Genomic DNA, 15,019 nt, shown 5'->3' with positions numbered 1-15,019 from the left:
AGTTACCTGAACAAATAATAAAGGACAACTTCCCCAATCTGGCAAAGGAAATAGACTTCCAGGAAGTACAGGAAGCACAGAGAGTCCCAAAGAAGTTGGACCCAAAGAGGAACACATCAAGGCACATCATAATTACATCACCCAAGATTAAAATTAAGGAGAGAATCCTAGAAGCAGCAAAAGGAGGCAGTTACCTACAAAGGAGTTCCCACCAGACTGTCAGCTGATTTCTCAAAAGAAACGTTACAGGCAAGAAGGGGCTGGAAAGAAGTATTCCAAGTCATGAAAGGCTAGGACCTACATCCAAGATTGTTCTACCCAGCAAAGCTTTCATTTAGAGTGGAAGGGCAGATAAAGTGCTTCCCAGACAAGGTCAAGTTAAAGGAGTTCATCATCACCAAGCCCTTATTTTACAAAATGTTAAAGGGATTTATCTAAGAAAAAGAAAATAAAAAAATGTGAACAGTAAAATGACAGCAAACTCACAATCATTAACAACCACACCTAAAACAAAAACAAAAGCAAACTAAGCAAACAACTAGAACAGGATCAGAACCAAAGAAGTGGAGAACACATGGAGGGTTAGCAACAGGGGAGTGGGAGGGGAAGAGAGGGGGAAATGGTACAGAGAATAAGTAGCATGGATGGTAGGTAGAAAACAGACAGGGACAGGGTAAGAATAGTACAGGAAATGTAGTAGCCAGAGAACTTATATTCATGACCCATGGACATGAACTAAAGGTGGGGAATGTGAGTGGGAGGGGGTGTGCAGGGCAGAGGGGAATGAAGGGGGGGGGAAATGAGACAACTGTAATAGCATAAACAATAAAATATATTTAAAAACAAAATTTATTTTTGCGCTTTTATTTAAAAAATAAAAAGATAACATGTACAATGAACAATAATACACAAAAAAGCCAACATGCACCCTGATTAAACTGTGTATACAGATGTGCTACTGATCACCTGCTTTCTCTTTGACTCAGCTGTTAGTTTTCACCCTTCTTAGATATAGCCTGTGAAATACAAATAAATATACAACTTGTTTTCGTTAGAAAGCAATCCAAAAAATTTTCATCACTTAAAATTTGAGCTCAACAACATCTGTGCAATTAGAGTATATCTTGTAGGAATAACAGAGCTACGTATCATAAATACATACCAGTAGTACAACATGAAAATCATTAGATTTTATTTCATTATGATCTACTCTCTGAAATGCACATGGTCCGGCTTATTATTAATCATAATTATTCAACCCCACAACATAGTACCACAAAGCATCCAGAGGATTAGCAAACAGATACCCTTATTTTTTTCTGCCTATTATAAGAACAGAAAGAAAATTCAGACAATACGGCACCACAGGAAAAGGGCAAACAAATTCATTTCCTGTAGGGGAAAAAAAGGTTTAAAAACAGTTTTCAGTCCAATATTCTCCAGGGATCAGCCTCCAAGTTTCTGGAGTTCCAAGTTTATGGAAGAAATCATTTCAGATCAGTGTGCAAAAACCATTTTGCATCCTTTTCCAGAAGTTATGTTAAATTAATTTTAAATATGCTTTACGTTACATCATTATATCACAAGCTGCAAATTTATAATGCCAAGTAGACTTTTTTATGAATGAATTTATACAAGTTACTGAAGTACAGCAATCGCTAGGAATATACTACAAGGCCACCATTACAGGAAAAGTAAATGAGCACAGAAAAGTAAGAATATGCACACTCGCTCACACATACTGGTATGTGTGTGTGTTAGCATGCTGGACCTAGCTTTCAGAGGCAAAGAGCTAAATTTGGAGGAAAGAAAAGAATTCTGTTTCTTCTTGGAAATTCTGTTTAAATTCTGTTTCTTCCTGGAAACAGTGCACCTGGTATTTAAAGTCAACCAATGTTAAGTCATTTGAGTCCATGGCCTCTCTCTCCTTTGGCTCCATTGCCTGGGAGAGAGGACTTACTTTCTCAGAGGGAAGCACAGGAGATGCTGAGAATTACTTCAGAGCTGACTCTGAAGGAGACAGTAAGAGTTGAAGCTCTAGGGATAGCAAACTTCAGAACATGAAGTTCTCTGACAATGGGTAGTCAGAAGACAGAAAAAGTAATAAAAAACTATAAAGTTCAAAGAAAATAGGGGTGAAACCAAAAGAAAAGGTTTACTGTTCAATATAACAAAACAAAGAATCATAGCATTTACTAACAGATTATCTAATTGTACCCACACCATTTCTTTTCTTAAATCATACTCAAAATACAGTATCTGATATATATTTAAAACATTTTGCCCTGGCTAGTGGGGCTCAGGGGATTGAGTACCGGCCTGCAAACCAAAAGGCTGCCAATTCGATTCCCAGTCAGGGCACATGACCTGGTTGCGGGGGCCAGGTCCCCAGTAGGGGGTGTGCAAGAGGCAGCCACACATTGATGTCTCTCTTTCTCCTTCCCTTCCCCCTCTCTAAAAATAAATAAGTAAAATCTTTAAAACAAACATTTTAATACAAGTAGACATTTTTATATAATTTTTTAAAAACAAGTTTTTTTAAATACAGAGTCTGACAGAGGTAATGCACGCTTGATTATGATTGGTAAGTAATAATATGTGTGTAATAATTTATAGTTTCAATTTACATATTCCACCTAAAATGCCATAGAGTGCACTTGGGTGTGATATTGTTATGCCACAGTTAAATACTTACGATTTTGTAATAAAAAAGGGACGTTACTTGTGGGGGACCATGTATATTTCAATTTGTCTATAAATAACTCAGTAATCCAAACCAACAGACAACAATCAACTAACTGTTTCACACATGGGGAAGGGGATAATACCAGTTTTATAAATTTAAACTTAGAAAAGAAACAGCCACCCTGAAAAAATAAAGGGCTATATTCCAGGGACACAGAGAGCCTGAAGAAATCAAAATCCTATCTTAAAATTTTTAACTTTTTTTATTTCTTAGTCTGGGTAAAACTGTGAGGATAAAATTTAAAAGAAACACAATTTAGTTTGAATTTTTTTTAAAGGAAACATTTTAAAGTTTTAGCTATGGCCTGTCTCTAAATATTGGTACTCACCTATAATCTCTGCTACAAAAAGTCTATTAGTATAACAACAGAGGATCCTCAAAACTATGGCCTTTGTGAACCATAACCTGAGTGCTTTAAGAAAAAAGAAGCTCAACTCTTCTATCACTTCCTCTGAAATTCTGATTTCCTACTCTTTATTTTAAAATGTTAAGAACTTAACGATTGCATTGATTTATTAAGCACTCAATGGTGACTCAATAGCAATGACCTATGAACAAAGAACCTGAATAAAATCCTAAGCCTTTTGACCAAAGACCTGCCAACATTATAGAATGCACAAATGTCCAAGGTCTTTAGAAATTCTTAGCTTTGTTTGAAAATTCAGTAACATCTTTAAAAATTGATATACTTTCCTTTTCCATCCCACTAAAAATAGCTTTTCTCAACTCCTGCACCAATGAGACCAGCATGTGAGAACACACCCAAAAGAGTGACAAAAAAAGTCACAATTAGCGTAGAAATGAGAAAATTATGTCTCAGAAAAGGAAGAATGCAACTCTGGTAAATGCCCATGATCCCATTTTAAAAGAAAATCAACCCAAAAAAGAACAGAGCCAAAATGAACCAAGCGTATGTTTAAATCAACAAAGAGATGAGACAGCTTAAAATATAACATTTCAAAACTTCAAATGTCTTTTTAGCTACATTATCACCTGACTACTTCCAATTGGATCTCCAAAAAACTGACTTTCTTATGTCTAAGACTGTGTCATTTTCACCAACTCAACATTTTGTCTGGCAGAGCATTCACTTTCTAATCCACTTGCACCACATACACCTCTCCCTCCATACTCAATGACTGGGCCCGTACCTCAATGCCAGGGCAATATTTAAGGTGAACCCACTGGCCACCACTCCCCTAAGGCTTTCTTATCAGTCCTGTAACTTGAGAACTAGAAGCTTCCTCTCCCTCCATTTCACCATCTAAACTAGGAGGAGAGCCCATTTTGCAAACAAAATTTTTCATAGAATCCTCAAGCAAAAACAAACTTAAATCAACATTAGCATAAATTTCTCCTTTAATTTGGAATGTACCTAACTTATTAAAAAGACAATCAACGAAAACAATGGGGCCATTTGATGAATTAAACAGTAAAATGAAATTGGGACAAAGCATATCAACCTCAAAATCCAATCTATTTCTGTATTTCTATTCTGCTTGCACATTATCAGCTTCAAACTTTTACAAATAAAACTTGCAATTACAGGATACTTTAATTAAACAGACTCAAAAGCTTGAAAGACAAGTGGGAAATTTCTGATTCAAAGTTGAATCACAAACAGTAAACCAGCTCTCATTCCTTATGAAAACTATAAGAGCTGAGAAGCACTCAAATCTTAGAAGAAGGAGAAAAACTCACATCACCACCATTTGCCATGCACATTCTCAATGCACAAACAAGAAACCTTTGAGCAGACATGGCAGGTGAAGAATGCTCTATTCAAAAGTTTACACAGAAGAAGATTTCATCTAGCAAGATGCATTGAAGAATAAGTAGTTTCCAACATTTCATACTAGAGACATGACATATTTGTACATTCTTAACAGCTCTAGAACATGTTGAGGACCCGACACCTCACTCCACACTTTGACCTGAAATGAAGAGCCCTGTACCGTCACACCTCTACACACAAACTTTATATTAACTTTTATTTAAACACTCTACTTTCTAAAGAAGCATGCATGTTTGTGTTCTCTAGAAGTTTTTGTGACAGGCTATTACAATAAGAACAAATATAGTCATATTGTACACAGATTTAATTTTTTTAACAAAGCAATTATTTTTGTAAGATTTTATTTTTTTTTATTATTTTATTTTTAGAGAGGTAAGGGAGGGAGAAAGAGAGAGAGAGAGAGAAACATCAATGTGCAGTTGCTGGGGGCCATGGCCTCCAACCCAGGCATGTGCCCTGACTGGGAATCGAACCTGGAACACTTTGGTTCGCAGCCCGCGCTCAATCCACTGAACTATGCCAGCCAGGGCCAGATTTAACTTTTTAATGTCAGATTTTTCTCTTCTTTATTTACTTTATGGTGTGCACCTAAAGATATTTTTTTAAAGATTTTATTTATTTACTTTTGGAGAGGGAAGGGAGAGAGAAAGAGAGAGAGAGAAACATCAATGTGCGGTTGCTGGGGGTCATGGCCTGCAACCCAGGCATGTACCCTGACTGGGACTCGAACCTGCAACACTTTGGTTCGCAGCTCGCGCTCAATCCACTGAACTACGCCAGCCAGGGCAATATATTTTAATTTAAAATGCGTGTTGATAAAATAAGTATCCAACCCACAGTGCACAGATATACATAACTTTCTGTGCCAGCTGAAGAGAGTTCTCAATCAATACATGAATCTCATTCATTTATTTATTCATTACTTAATAACCACACATTTCACAAAATTCAGTAGAAGAACCAGGTTCTTTAAAAGGTGGCCATTCCTACTTTACCCCAAACTCATATTCTATCTGACCACATTCCTATCTGAAAACAAAGAACAGACCTCCTCCAACAGGGCAGTAAATACACATTTATTAGAGATATATGGAAGGAAAGATACATTTATAGAATTTAATTTGGAAAACACTCCAGAAACAAAAATCCAAGATCATCATTTATTCTCAAGAACTCCATTTTTTCAGATGTATATGCTTTCCATAATTTGTATATAAATATCTATTTCAAATTTGCAGGCTACTGCTGTTTTAAATTAAAACCCAAAGCCTCCAGATATCATGAATTAAATATGGGGATATCAAATAAGAAAATTATATGTGTGGAAGGAAATTATGTTTCCTTCTTTGAAATTTCTGAAAATAATTCTACATCATAACTTCTACCTCAAAAGCCAGTCATTTTAAATTGTCACAAAAAGAGCCCTGACTGGTATAACTCAGTGGATTGAGCACTGGCCTGCAAACCAGAGGGTTGTTGGTTTGATTCCCAGTCTGGGGCACATGCCTGGGTTGCAGACCAACAGGCAACCACACATTGATCTTTCACTCCCTTCCTCTTTCTCTAAAATTATTTTTCAAAATTGTCACAAAAAGATAAGCTACAGCCCTGGCTGATGTGGGCTGGTGTGGCTCAGTGGGTTGATGGCCGGCGTGCGAACTGAAAGGTCACCAGTTTGACTCCACATTGGGGCACATGCTTGCATTGTGGGCCAATTGATATTTCTGTCTCTCCTCCCCCTCCCCCTCTCTGAAAATAAATAATAAAATCTTTTTGAAAAAAGGTAAACTAGAAGAGAATATTTTCCCCCCTCCGTGGTTGGGAGAGAAGTCACTTACAAGATAAAAATGAGTTTGTATCTATAAAGATAGCAATTGTAATTAGCCCCATCGGAATACAGAAAAACAATAAATAACATATGGTTGAATGAACTATTGGATAAACTTCAGTCAGCTTTTTAGTTTCCTTTACCCGCCCCCAAAAAAGCTTTTTGAAAAACAAGATTATTTTGCTAGAAAAAATAACACAGGGCAGGACTGCACTGCCTGGGTTGTGACTTCTGTACACAGGGCATATTCCATACGGGGTTTATTTCTTACAACCCTCCAAAATGATCACTGAGGAGTGTAAATGAGCTTTTTCAGTAACTTTTTTCCATTTATTTCCTTTTTTCCTGACAAATGGACTAGTGGTAGTTTTCTTGTGGCCCTTCAACCATGTGTTAGAGTTTAAGAGTTCACAACACATGTGAAACTCGTGTTTCTGGCCCCTGAAGGCAGAGTAGAAAAAGTGATAGAACAGCAAAAAATCTACCCCAAGAGTGCTCTACTAAAACACAAAAGTATATGGGGATATAAGTTGAGCTTCAACAGCCTAAAAGTGAAAATTGATACTTTCACGCACTGTGTGGATGACACATACAGTAGGAGCCACAGAACACCACCGGGGGCTGCTCCCACCCTCGAAGGAACTGCGTTTCACCACGTCTGACAACGTCTATTTATAGCAGACCTGATTTCCCCAGGCATGACTACTGACACACACCAGAGATGCATTATTTAACAGTGCTACTAAACCAAAATGGGAATTTTCTACGCATCTTTTAATGGGCTATGACACTTTTTCCCTTAACTAATTACGTTCAGTTTTAAGTAACTTAAAATCTTCAACTTTAATTAAAAACATGGCATTTGAATTTAAAACCTCTGGATTAAAAAACCTTGTCCTCTGGGACAAGAGTGTTTTACCACCTTAATAAAACAAGGGTTAAAAGGAAAACTAACAGACTACACTTCCCATAGTTACCCAAAAGGGAGGACCAAAAAAAGTCTTAAATGGGCACATCTTAGCAAAACTAATAACCCAGCCTTCTCTTCAACCCCCAAATCCGTGCTCTGTCCCCACCAAACAGGCCTGCTGACAGCCTTGGCCCAAATCCACATGTCCTTCTTGCCCTGCTGCCACACACTGTCTGGCCCATAGAACTCACCCAATACCACGTGCCCACTGTATGCGCAATATTTTCCATCAGTGTTTTCTGTCACCTCCCATGCAAACACGCAGTCCAGTGAGAAAGTGCATGAAGGTCTGTGTTTCCCTTTCCAATATTTGTGCCCTCTTGTTTTAGGTAGGAAAACGTATGTAAAAAGGCCCTCTCTATTGGGAAACTAACAGCTGGAGATAAGCTGCAGCTTTTACATAATATGCATTATATTTTTATCCCTGCCCCACAACTGTGAGGAAAAAAGAATTGTTTGAAAAGAAACTGGGTAGAAAGCACAAAGGAAAGGGCCTGTGGTGGCTAAGGACAGACTATGGGAAGGCAGGTTTATTTCTGCTCAAAGCCACAGAATTGGAATAAACAGCCCCAGTTCATATACCCACCCAAAGCAGCACAAGAGTGAGCCCTGTCACCCCAGAGTCAGGAGAGACCTCTGAGACGTCACATGTGCATGCAGAGGCCAACACAGTCAGCAAGACCCACCCTGTGATGACAGGCTCCGGGAGGCTGGCCAGAGCAGCCTGGGAGGAGGGCAGGTCTTCACTATAGTTGCTCCTCTGGGCCCTATGCAGACAGCAGACAAGAGGCTGGGAGGCTGACTCCTACCCCCAGCAGACCCCTCTGGGAAGCAGGCACTAAAATAGACCCCCTTTGCAGGGGCTGCTAACCTGACTGATGTCAAACCAGATGAGGGCCACCAGGGCCCTGCAACCTCCAGGCACCACATTCTACTCTGCACAACACCACTCTGCCAGGCTGGGACAAGTCTCCCAATGTGGCATTATCCCATCGCCAACCTGGCAGAGGCCCAAGGCACCTTCTGGGAACATCAGCTTTTCAGGGCTCAAACCAGGGGTGTCGGCCACCAGCCTTCAGCAAACATATGTCAACAGCCCTAATCTCTGGGTTTCAAAGATGCATGAGAGCCATGAAGGGTTACACAGCACAGAATTGACAGTGCTTGGCAGTGTGTACCCACTGAGAGTCCACCGAGGCCTTACTGCGCTGCTTTGAATTTGGGAAGTGGTTCATGTTCATGTGATATTTTACAGTTCCTAGAGGCTCCTAGTGACTCCTAAGGGTAGGGCACCAGGAATCACTGTTCTCACATAACAACATTAGGCAAATGAAGATCAGAAAGGAACTTAAAGACCACATTACCCGCACACTTGCTGGTGTAAGCCTTGCTTACTAGTAAAACCCAGGTGAGGGAGAGTCCCTTTCCAGCTGCAGACCCATAACAGGTGTCTGGGCTTGTGATGGTGCTTTGGTCTAATATCCAAGCTGACACTAGAGAAATCCAAGCTTACTTATTTCCCCTTAATGAGACCTGAATAGGGGTAGGGTGAGGCTTAACTTCAAATCTCAAAAACAGTGAGATTCAAAGTAAGATTAAGTCAACTTTACCAGAACCCTATCTTAATTTGGGGATAAGTTCTTAAGCCTAAATCAGGACATGTGGCTAAGATCTTGTCTATTCAATATTATCTTTTTAAAACTCTTAAAACTGACCAGCAATGGAACAGACTGTTCTTGGTTTGGTTGCCTAAAACATTTTTTTACTGGCCTATGCTGAAGGATCATTAATAGACTCATCACACAAACACACTTAAAAGAAGACATGTATCTTAGATTTAAGAAAAAAATAACGGGGGGTGGGGGGGACATGTTAACATTGGAATTGCATTCAGCAAGATGCTGACACTGGGGAGCCAGGAGTGGGGTCCAAGGTAAGAGCAGACACAAATCTCTTCTGAAGGCTCCTTACCAGACATGTTCATTGAGTGTGATGGCAGGTACACTGGCAACCCTTCTGAGATCTTTCTCCTTCTCCTTGTGTGTGCTTCCTGTCTTTCTCCTCCTCCCCTCTTTGTGGGGGAAGTGTCTTCTCTGTCCCTCTATATCTCTCTTACTCTCATCATCTCTATGACAACAATACTTGTCCTTTTTAATCTTTCTTTCCAGGGAAGACAGGGTAAGGAAACAGAAACAGAGTGAAATACTTAGACATTAGTCTGTGATTAACTTATCACTCTACCTTTGGCAGTACAGGCTCTCTGCAAACACTCACAGAGTGTTCATTATATATGTTATGACTAAAATATAAAATCAAGAAGAAAATTCTAACTGGTTTGAGAGCTCTAACTCATATTTGGATATAAACATCTGAAAATTAGCCAAGAAAATGGCAAAACACATGAGAAGAAGAAGGTTCTGATTCTCACATATAACATATTTGTGCTTACTATAATTTCAGGGCAAACTTTCAAACCTTCTTAATAACCACATCCAAAGACAGGACTGACTGAAAGTGCACATTCAAAATGGGACGTCATAACTAATGTAACCCACGCATGAGCCACTTAGAAAGCCTAAGCAATCATGTCCACGACTGTCTACATTAGCCGTATTTTTATAAAACTCCACCTTTGAGGTCACTCTTCTGAAGTATTCTGATCTGAGATATCTTGTATTATGCACTGAATTGTGTTTCTCCCAAACAAATATAGGTTGAAGCCCTAGTACCTCAGAACATGACTGACGGTAGTTGGAGCTGGGAACTTTAGAGATGTGATTACATTAAAATGAGGCCACAGGTGTGGACCCTAATTCAATATGACTGGTATCCTTATAAAAGGAAATTTGAACACAGAGACAGACAGACAGGGAAAAATAATGGGAAGACACACAGAACGAACACCATGTGAAGAGATGGAGAACTGGAGTGATGTATCTACAAGCCAAGGAACACGCAGGGCTACCAGAAGCTGAGAAGAGGCATGGAGTAATCCCCTCTAGAGACTCCAGAGGGAGCAAGACCCTGCCAACACCTCGATTGCAGACTTGCGCCCTCCATAATCATGAGACAATGAATTTCTGTTGTTTAGGCCACCCAGTTCTTGATCCTTTGCTTTGGCATCCCTACAAAACTAACAGAACATCTATGAGCACTTTAAACTGCTTTTTAAGTTTCACATGGGAAATGAGATCATTGATTTCAGGAGGAAATGAAGGACACAACTAGCCAGCTCTCTACCTGGGCATAACCCACCTTTCAATCTGAAGCCCAGACAGGACAGGGTACAGGAGCTCACATGCCCTGCCCTCAAGTGCCCAACTCTCCAGGGGCTGGCACAACCAAAATTAAGAATCACTGAATATAGAGTCCATGCTCCTTGGGGATGTTTTCCAAAATCCAGCACCTTCTTTCCCCAACTCTTCCCTTTCTTCGAGAGGCACTGTGTGATGCTATGTGGGGGTTTGCATAATGTTTGCATATAGTAAAGAGATGATGGGATATATGTTGCTGAACTCAAGTGCACACTCTGATGCACCTTTGCTACATATAAGAGGTAAAAGGAGCCCAAGCACTAGGCACTGGTGTTTTCTTTCCATATTAAGTAAAACTTGATTGTGAAACTTGACAAACATTAATTCAGTAAATATTTGCTGAACACCCGCAATGATTTAGGTCAGGCATTGGCAAACTCTTCTGGTAAAGCCAGATAGTAAGTATTTTAGACTTTGCAGGCCATTTAGCCACTGTCACCACTACTCCACAACAGACAGCGGCCACAGAGAGTGCATGAAGGAATGGGGGTGGGGAGGGAGGTCTGATTTGGCATACAGGCCATAAGTCCACTAACCCAATTTGAATGAGGGGGTATATGGAGCCCTGCCCTAAAGAGGCCTGTGAAGCAGGGCGCTCAGATGACATGGGGGGCATACCAACGTCCCAAACATATGATCTTTGCAAAGAAGACAGTGAGAAATTGGAGGACAACAAAAACAAGCAGAAAGGGAAGGAAAAAATGAAAAGCCAGAAAGAAAAATGCATCACAGATGGTAGGGTTCACAAGCCAACATTCAATGTCACAGGTGACACTAATATTATTTAACTATGTACTTCAAATATAATTTTTTGAAATCCCTGTGGAAAGCCAAGAAACCTACAAATGGGTAAGAAAACAGGTCTTTAAACCCTGCCCCAAAAGGAGGGGGAGAGGGTGTGAAATCCCTCCTCGAGCACGGCTCCACCAGCCGTCGCCCATCGCAGAGTTACGAGGTGAGAGTCACAGACCCGGTGGGCGCAGCCGTGAGGAGCCCCCGGGCAGGAACACGGGCTCCGCGCACCCATGCACTGCGCACATCTATTTTAACGAGCCTGTGTGTGATTTACTGCCCCTGATGCTCACATTAAACATTTTCAATATCTTTTAGCAGTTTGATAAAACCTGTTAAAATTAAATTCCAACCACAAGGCACTCATCCACACCTTAGGAGGCAAAGGTTATACTAATGTGATCTCTCTTTATAGCACTTGCCAAAAAACAGAGGAAGTCTTTCAGTCTTCGTGTACAAAAGTACTAGTCCAAAAGCACAAAGGGGGGGTTCCCTCCTTAATTTACAAACACACACACTCTCACATGAGTTAAAGTCAGTGAGTACAGATACGGCAGTATGTCTGTTCTGCTGTTCAGAGCATATCCTGACCGCAGCCCCAGAAAGAAAACTGCCCCCTTCGGAGGGCCCAGCTGCCCTTGTCTCATACGTATGCACAAGGACTGGTCAAAATTAATACTGTACTGCATTATTGGAGACCCTTTAAAGAGAGCATCCAGTAGTTCAAATGTCTAAGATAAAAACACCTCATCTATTGTCATGCCCCCTACTTAGTGACTTGTTTAAGACAACAAACACCAAAATATTCATCACCCTCAGCTTTCACCAGGTGATTTTAAGACTCTTTTTTGAATAATTTGTCATTTTCCTAAGGCCAATAGTCCATAGTGCTTACTTACTCACTGAGCAAATAGTACAGACAGAGGATGTTTATTTAAATATTAAGTATATTTACTATGTAGATATTTAGTTAAATATCTAATGCGTGAGATGAAGTATCTGAGGATACATGCAGCTGCCCCCACCGTGGTCAGCTGAACTTGGTCTGCATTCCATAATAGATGAGCAGCTCCTGCCTAAACTACCTAAACACATAGCCCATCAAACTAGAAGAGTGTGAGGAGGGAGGAGATGGGACAGACCTAAAATGACAGTCACAGCAATGATAATTCAAGATTTTAGAAAATAAAAATACTTCCATTCCCTATGCTGGTCCCCAACCACCAAAACTAGAAAAACAAACTCCCTCCTCCATACATTTCCAGGTCTTGTTTGGCTTCGTAAAGGTTTGAACCATGGCCACACCACCCTGACCAAGGCTGTCCTCAGCCCCAGTAGCAGCAGCTGCTCCCTCCTATGTCCTGGTTCCCAACCACCAATTGCATGACCAGCCACAGGCACCAGCCCAGCCTGGGCACCTCCAAACACATGCAGCCTCTCTCTGCAAGGCTGCGCCAGGAGAAGTGTGCACAAGCGTGCACACACCTAGTGATCTCTGTGAACTGGTATCTTTATTTCCCAAAATTACAAACCCACCAGTTTTCATAACTGCCTGGATAATCCCTGAGGCAAGATGTCCCTGTGACCAACTAACTTCCCCTGCTGCCCTCCAACAATCAGCCCAACATGTTTTCTTCTAAACTGGGCACACACAATTATATATGGCCGAAAGGGTAAATGATTTCAAGACAAGCACATTGATCAGAGTAAGGTGAGAACATTCCCATACCAACAGTCAGCCTCACCCTTAGGAGGGGAGGGGTGGTGGTGTCAGGGGTCTGAGAGCCTCATTCTCTATTTGCAGGGTGCCTGTGAAGGGCTTGACCATGCCCCTGTCTCCCCCCCAGTGCCTGCCCAGGTAACTCACACCTACAGCATTAGAGGAACTGCCAAACCACAGAACAAATCCTACAGCTCTAACTTCACATAGCACAGAACTGGAACTTGGCTTAAAATGGTGAGGCATTTGTATTTACTTAAACATCAATGACGGACTTAAAAATTCACAATGCTGTCAGCTAAAAAAGAAAACAAACTCATCTATTAAGACCACAGCAATGGGCTCTTTGCTGACTTTACTTATTCCACTTCCTGGGTCTCCTCCTGCCCCCAACTGCCCACGCCCCAGAATCTAACTCCATAATCTGTGCCAAACAGCCGTCACAGCCAACACATCCTCATAGCCAACACATCCGTTAGGAGGCTGAGGGGCTGCTGTCCCTGTAAGTGCTTTAGGCTTACTCAACATTAAGAAATTACCTTTGGCTTCACAGCACTGACACAAAACTTACAGGAAACAAAAGGGAATAATTGGGATATGTACCATTTGACACAGATAATCATAGATCATGCCACCAACACCAGCTTCAGTGGCATTTACACCAGGTAAAAAAATTCAAAAATGCTGATTCTAATTTAGAGAGAAATTAGAAATGGGTTTGGTAAAGGTATACATTTTGAAAATAAAAATCTTACGCAGTTAAAACTTAATGATAATGATTACACACAGATATAAATTGTCGGTAGCATAGAGTTCTAGGAAATAAACCTATCAAGCTATAATATCATCAAAACATTTATAATATTTATACTGGTTCAAATATAAGGAGACAATTATAATTTTGACTGTGATTTTTCTAAAAGATTGTTCGAGCATCTTCTTACTTCCTATTAAATCTCAATGGTGCCCTGGCTGGGTGGCTCAGTTGGTTGGAACATCATCCCGTATACCAAAAAGTTTGTGGGTTCGATCCCTGGTCAGGCCACATACCTAGGTTGTAGGTTCAATCCCATCAGAGTGCATACACATGGCAACTGCTCTCACACCAATGTTTCTCTTTGTCTCTTTCTCTCCCCTCATCTATCTCTAAAATGAATGAGCACATCCTTGGGTAGGAATTTTAAAAAATCTACATGGGGACTAGAGCCCTGTAGTGAGAGAAAGAAAGAACTCAAGAAAGAACCCAGGCAACAGTGGAGTTCTAACAGGGAGCCCAACTTGTTAGCCAAACAACTAGGCAGAATGGTCATCTCCAGAAGTTCTCCTGAATTGGAGGCTACAGTTTCAAGATTCTGAATTAAAGGTCATAAATGTATGTGTTGACCCTCAACTGCACACTCAAAGCATTTGCCTGTCTCATTCCAGCTCGAGTTCTGTGACCTGTCCCTATCTAATTAAAAAGGTAGTGGCTAACAGCTGGAAAACTACAAAATGCTAAGTGGATGGTGTTGGTAGACAAAACTCTCCCTAAAAGAAGCAGAACAGGAAGAGCACAGACAATAAGGAAGTGCTGTGGGAAGAACCATGGGAATGTGTCCAAAGCATCTTGTTTTACAATAACAACAAAAAAAAGGGAGAGTTGTAAGAAATTATCCCCTGATTACTAAGGAGCTGTTAACAGATGAAGTCAATCTGTATCTGCTAATGTAGAAACATATCCAAGACGCACTGGCACAACAGTAAGTACAGCAGAAAACACTTGTACGTGGGAGGGTGTGTTTGAAATGCTCATATATGCACACAGATTTTCAGAAGGATGTCCACCCCCCCAAAAAAGGTAATTGGGTTTTCCCT

The 15,019-nt window shown here is 40.6% G+C and overlaps 1 protein-coding gene and 1 long non-coding RNA gene across 26 annotated transcripts in view; both read right to left on the bottom strand.

Annotated features, from left to right (window-relative positions):
* The window catches only part of PARD3 (par-3 family cell polarity regulator), a 689,179-nt gene that overhangs the window by 536,772 nt on the left and 137,388 nt on the right, over positions 1–15,019 (bottom strand). The gene's annotated exons all lie outside the window — the stretch shown is intronic.
* LOC118498934 lies at positions 6,708–14,239 on the bottom strand. Its single transcript, XR_004901432.1, has 2 exons — positions 9,474–14,239; positions 6,708–8,191 (listed from the first exon to the last, which is right to left on the bottom strand). It is a non-coding gene; the product is annotated as an uncharacterized LOC118498934 (long non-coding RNA).

The sequence above is a fragment of the Phyllostomus discolor genome, chromosome 1 (assembly GCF_004126475.2).
Source record: "Phyllostomus discolor isolate MPI-MPIP mPhyDis1 chromosome 1, mPhyDis1.pri.v3, whole genome shotgun sequence".
Classification (NCBI taxonomy): domain Eukaryota; kingdom Metazoa; phylum Chordata; class Mammalia; order Chiroptera; family Phyllostomidae; genus Phyllostomus; species Phyllostomus discolor.
Note: the sequence above shows the minus strand (reverse complement) of the source record. Positions and strands in the feature narration are given on the sequence as shown.